This window comes from Aethalodelphis obliquidens, unplaced genomic scaffold (genome assembly GCF_003676395.1).
Source record: "Aethalodelphis obliquidens isolate GAN/ISIS:26980383/991018 unplaced genomic scaffold, ASM367639v1 scaffold4, whole genome shotgun sequence".
NCBI lineage: Eukaryota > Metazoa > Chordata > Mammalia > Artiodactyla > Delphinidae > Aethalodelphis > Aethalodelphis obliquidens.
In genome coordinates this window covers 58560821-58566864 of record NW_020837948.1, presented here as the reverse complement: position 1 = coordinate 58566864, position 6044 = coordinate 58560821, and the positions used below count along the sequence as shown (strand labels likewise).

The 6044-nt window shown below is 45.7% G+C and overlaps 1 long non-coding RNA gene and 1 pseudogene across 1 annotated transcript; one reads left to right on the top strand and one right to left on the bottom strand.

The window, feature by feature from the left end:
- Positions 1-468: 468 nt before the first annotated feature.
- LOC113613800 (60S ribosomal protein L17 pseudogene) lies at positions 469-1071 on the bottom strand (annotated as a pseudogene).
- Positions 1072-3404: 2333 nt separating this feature from the next.
- On the top strand, positions 3405-4113 carry LOC113613795 (uncharacterized). Its single transcript, XR_003430367.1, has 3 exons — positions 3405-3477; positions 3567-3670; positions 3913-4113. It is a non-coding gene; the product is annotated as an uncharacterized LOC113613795 (long non-coding RNA).
- Positions 4114-6044: the final 1931 nt, after the last annotated feature.

Genomic DNA, 6044 nt, shown 5'->3' with positions numbered 1-6044 from the left:
TTTAGTAGTTTATAGTAAGAAATACAACTGTCCAGGATGTTTGGAAATCCATGTAGCAAGTCTGCACATCCTCTTTCTTTAATAGAGAAACATACTCCAGAAGCCCAATTACATTCAGAACGTTGCTTGATAAAGAGGGACTCAAAGTGAAGGGCGTTACACAGTCCTCAGAAATATTTCAGTAAGATCACGATAGCCTGGTAAGTCACGCTGCTCCTTTAATAGCTACCGAAGATCAGCGAACTTTTTCTGTAAAGGGCCAGATATTCAATGTTTTCAGCTTTGCAGACCATCTCTGCTGCAAACAGTTAATGCGACGGTTACAGAGGAGCCACAGATGGCAAGTAAACAACAGCGTGGCTGTGGCCCAACGTTATCTGGGTCCATGCAGACGAGAGCTTGGTTAGCTCTGCCTGTTAGACCTCTGTCCCCTGACAGTCTGAGAGACTTACAAATTCTTTTTCTTTTTTTTACTTTTATTTGCATTTATTTTTTGTGACATTTATTCCCGGGCCATAAGGTTTTATTTCTTCAGTTTCTTCTGGGATATCTTTTTCTTCTGGGCAACCTCTTCTTTGGGTTTAGTAACAACCTGCTCTTTTTCAGTAAGGATCATCTCAATGTGGCAGGGAGAGCTCATGTATGGGTTAATCCGACCACGAGCTCTGGAAGTCCTGAGCCACATCTTGGGGGTTTTATTCACCTGGATGTGCTCAATGACCAGAGAATCTACATCTAAGCCCTTAAGTTCAGCATTACTCTCTGCATTTCTGAGCATGTGCAGTAAAAATTCAGCACTCTTTTTGGGCCACTGACCCGTACGTCCAGCCCCACTGTTTGGCCTGGGCACACCTACCAACCCCACCATTGTAACGACGGAATGGCACACGTTGCCTCTTTAAAGTGACATCCTTCAGATACTTAGTGGCTTTTCAAATATGCATACCCTTAATGGCCTGGGCAGTTTCACGAGTGTTCTTAAAGTGAACATGAAGATTTGAACCTCTTGACTTGCATGATTTTGTGGGGTTTTCTGGGTCAAGTGAATAGCGAACCATTTTTAGAGGTAACCTCAGGGCGCTTACCGGAAAAAGGAGACTTACAAATTCTTATTCTCTGATTCTCCTTTCTTTAACTTTCTTCATTTCAATAATCTCATAACGTCTTTAACCTCTGAGACTAAGAGAAAAATTGATCTAGTTTTAGTTCTAAATGATAGCATCTGGGTTAGGTAAAGGAAACATCTTAAGGTCAGTAGTGGATCAGCCTCCACATCAGCTTGCATCAAAGTTATTTGGGGGACGTTTTTCACAGAGGCAATGGGGCATACCAGTGAGAATGTAAGTTCTCCTGTCTTTCAGAGAGCAGAAATTCCTTCCTTCCTCTCTTCCCTCCACCTCCCCTCCCTTGTTTTAAGCCTCTATAGTTTTGGTCAGCATTGCTAGACTTTTCTTTACCTACATGGTATACAGATCTTTTTGAGATACATCATTATAAGCACCGTGTGATACGCAGCTTTCCTCTGAAATGTGCTCATTGGGAGAAAAGGCTGCCAGTATCAAGTGTGAACCAGTGTTGAGCTGAGTTGTACAACTGGTGAGCTGCGTTCACAGTCATTCAGGCTCCTTCTGGAGGGAAAGCACACAGCACACACTGAAGGGTGTCTGGGCCAACCCTTGCTAAGATGCTTCCTAGACCCTGCTTCAACCTCATGGGGGGGCATGATGCTATTCCTAAATGATAAAGGAAAGTATTTTCCTTAATCCCTCGGAGTTACAGAGCCCATAACCCAATGCCAGGCACATTTTCAGAGGAATGGCAGAAGGCCTGATAATTCCGGAATGGTAATTGCTCACTTGTCCTAACCCCCAGTATTAATTCCACAAACCAGCTTGCTTGGGGTTTTATCCTGCGATTCCCCAGGATATGTTTTTGAACCACTTACTCCCTTTTAGAAATTCATGTCTTATTGATCCAGAGCACTGGCTTCTCACGGATCTCCGGGCCCAATGAGAGTTATAAAGTTGAAGGAGATTTCGGCCATTCATGTACTCATTAACAGGCCAGCTGCTCTGGAAAAATAAAATTTCATCATTTAGGAAATATTTTACACCCTCTGTGTGCCAGGCACTGTTCTAAGTGGTAGGAACTTCGCTGTTAACAAAACAAAAATCTGTGCCTCGCTCTAGGAAAACTTAAGTTCTGTGTGGTGCAGAGTGAGGGAACACACAAACGAGTCAGGTGGTGATGAGAGCTAGTAACAAAAATAAAGTAGGACAAAAGGATAGACATCTAGGGACTTCCCTGGTGGTCCAGTGGTTAAGAATCCACCTTCCAATGCAGGGGACACAGGTTTGATCCCTGGTCAGGGGATCTTGGAACTTTTCTGTTCCAAGTCCAAGGGATTAATGGATGCCAAATAGACAAATACAGAATCTGAGAACTAAGATCCCACATAACCATGCACTACAACTAGAGAGAAGCCTGCAGTGAAGAGCCCGTGCGGCCTAACGAAGTCCCAGTGCACCACAAAAAAAAACTACAAAAAGGAGGGGGGTGGACTTCCCTGGTGGCGCAGTGGTTAAGAATCCACCTGCCAATGCAGGGGACACAGGTTGGAGCCCTGGTCCGGGAAGATCCCACATGCTGCGGAGCAACTAAGCCCGTGCACCACAATTGCTGAGCCTGTGTGCCACAACTACTGAAGCCCTAGAGCCTGTGCTCCACAACACAGAGAAGCCACTGCAATGAGAAGCCCATGCACTGCAACAAAGAGTAGCCCCCGCTCACCACAACTGGAGATAGCCCGCGTGCAGCAATGAAGACCCAACACAGTCAAAAATAAATAAATAAATTAATTAAAAAGACAAAAAACACAAAGCAAAACAAAAAAAAGGATAGACAGCTAGTTAGGCTAGATAGGCATGCTAGTTAGATGCGTGCTCAGGGAAGCCTTGCTTGGATGTCGTGATGTCTGAGCAGAGACTTCAATGCAGTGAGAGAGGAGCCATGTGGACACAGGGGAAGAGGGCTCCCGGGCAGAGGAAACAACGACTGTAAAAGGCCCCAAGGGCTGATCAGTCTCAGTTGTACCCACCATGGATTTCAATTTATGTAGGTGACCGAGTGATGACGTGGAAATGCTAATGCCATTGAAAGAAAAATGTATTGCTTACAGTTCCTGGGGGGATGGTGCGTGCCACGCCACACAGGGCCACACCGGGAGGAACCGGGTTCGGTCACAAGGCAGAAGTGGAGTGAGGGGAAAGCCTCCCTGCCACAGCCTTGAATGGGGTTTCCACAGCAAAGGCAGAGGAATCAGCAGAGGCGTGGCTAGTCTGAGTCATGTAGGCGGGCTCTGGCTATAGAGGTGGGCACTGGCCCTGAGGTGATTTAGGGCAAGGAAAACATCGGCTTGGTGTGTGAGAGGTAGACAAGGAAGTGGTTCAGAGCGTGGGCTCCAGATCACAGCGAAGGGTAAGCAACTTTGAGCTTTGGTGCTGTGCTTAACGGATGCCAAGTAGACAAATACAGAATCCGAGAAAACACAGAACATTATCATGTAGGGTCTTGCAGATCATGTTAAAATTCCTACCGTGGGGAAGATGGATGCATCTGGGAGAGTCAGGAGTCCTTCCAATCACCAGTGACCTGTGTGAGAGTGACAAAGGTGAGCGCCAACTGCTTATACTCAGTTTTTAAGATGCTTACTACCTCCTGACTTATCTTAGGCTCTATCCCTACACTCATTTGTACAGCTGCTTACAAGTTTTAGCTGACCATTCTTGGTATTATTTAGCACATTTTGCTTTTTCTTTCTGGCTTTTTTTTTTTTTTTTTCTGTTCCAAGTCCTATTTTTCTTTCTGTTCCAAGAAAAGTAACAGCAGAATTTGTACCCATGCACTTTCTAGAACAAGACGGATGATGGCAAAGATGCCAGGGAGAGCCTATGCTGTATGATTTGCCATTAAGCTTTCATTTCATGGAAGAATGTATCATGAGATTCACACTCACATACAAGGACAATTTAAGGTTCATTTGTGAACTTACAGATGCTTCTTAAAAAAATTAAAGATGTCTCTCAAAGCCTGGCTGTCTGACCAGCTTTGTCTTCTGTTCATTTGTTTCCACCACAATTAAAAACCACAGCAATTATTCAAATGCAAAGAACCGTAACGGCAAGAACTGAGGTTTGAGCCTTGGAAAATGAATACTTTGCTTCCCACTTGCTGCATGCTGGCTTATTTCATCTGCTGAGAGCAAAAAGGCTAAATAAATAATGTCTTCCTAGAGCTGCCTCAGTTCAGATGACAAAGAAGCGTCAGTTGTAGATTCAGTCACAGAAAGCTCAGAATTTGATTCATTTGGCAGGTATCCGTTGGGCATTTACTGTGTGCCTGGTACACACAGAGGACGTAGTGTTGAATGAAACAAACATGGTCCCTGGCCTCATGGAACTTAGGTCTAGTGGGGGAGACATTTAAAAAGGAAAAACAGGACTTCCCTTGTGGCGCAGTGGTTAAGAATCTGCCTGCCAATGCAGGGGACACGGGTTCAAGCCCTGGTCCCAGAAGATCCCACATGCCGCGGAGCAACAAAGCCCGTGTGCCACAACTACTGAGCCTGCGCTCTAGAGCCTGCAAGCCACAACTACTAAGCCCACGTGCCACAATTACTGAAGCCCGTGCGCCTAGAGCCCGTGCACCGCAACGAAGAGCAGCCCCTGCTTGCCACAACTAGAGAAAGCCTGCGCACAGCAATGAAGACCCAATGCAGCCAAAAATCAAAAAAAAGGAAAAACACCTAACGACATTTACAACTATAAATTGTGATATGTGCCAGAAAGGAAAAGTAAAGAGGGGAATGGAATTTAGACTTGGAGGAGGTATCTCAGGAGGCCTCTTTGAAGAAATGTTACTTGATCAGGCCCTTAAAAGATGAACAGGAATTTCCAGTTATCTATTACTGTGTGATAAACCATCCCAAACTCAGTGACTTAGAATCCCATTTTATTATGCTCAGAAGTTCTATAGGTCAGGATTTCAAACAAGGCATGGTGATTGTGGCTTATGTCTGCTCTACAATGTGTAGGGTCTGAGCCAGGAAAATGTGAGGGTCTGGCAGTAACTCAAACAACCGGGGGCTGGAATCATCTCTAGGCCACCTCATGCACATGGCTGGGGCTGTATTGGGCTGAATAGTGGTTCCCAAAGAGATATGTCAAGTCCTAATCCCCAGTACCTGTGAATTTGGCCTTATTTGAAAAAAGGGTCTTTGAAGATGTAATCACAGTTAAGGATCTTGAAATGCTATCATCCTGGGTTTAGGGTGGGCCCTAAAGCCAATAACTGTTGTCCTTTAAGAGAAAGGAGAGAATTGAGAAGAGGAGAAACATGGGGGAAAGTGATGTGAAGGTGGAGGCAGAGATTGGGCTGATGTGTCAACAAGCCAGGGAACAGCAAGGATTGTCAGATACCACCAGAAATTAGGAGAGAGGAATGGAACAGATTCTCTTAGAGACTCAGAGCACGGCAACACCTGCCGACACCTTGATTTCAGATTTCTGGCAGATTTCAGAACTGCAAGGGAGTGGATTTCTGTTGTTTTAAGCCCCCAGGTTGGTAGTAATTCATTATGGCAGCCACAGGAAACTAGTATGGTACCTAGGCTGGGATGACTCAAAGGATGAAGCAGCTACATGTGGGCCTCTTTATGTGGCTTTGGCTTCTCATAGGATGGTGAGTAGGTTCTGTGATGGAGCTTCCTGAAAGCAAGTGTCCTAGGACCATGACCTTAAAGAGACCAGGGCAGAAGCTGCAAGGTTTCTTCTTACCTAGCCTCAGAGGTCACATTAAAATGACTTCTGTCGGGCTTCCCTGGTGGCACAGTGGTTGAGAGTCTGCCTGCTGATGCAGGGGACACAGGTTTGAGCCCTGGTCTGAGAAGATCCCACATGCCGCGGAGCAACTGGGCCCGTGAGCCGCAACTACTGAGCCTGCGCGTCTGGAGCCTGTGCTCCGCAACAAGAGAGGCCGCGATAGTG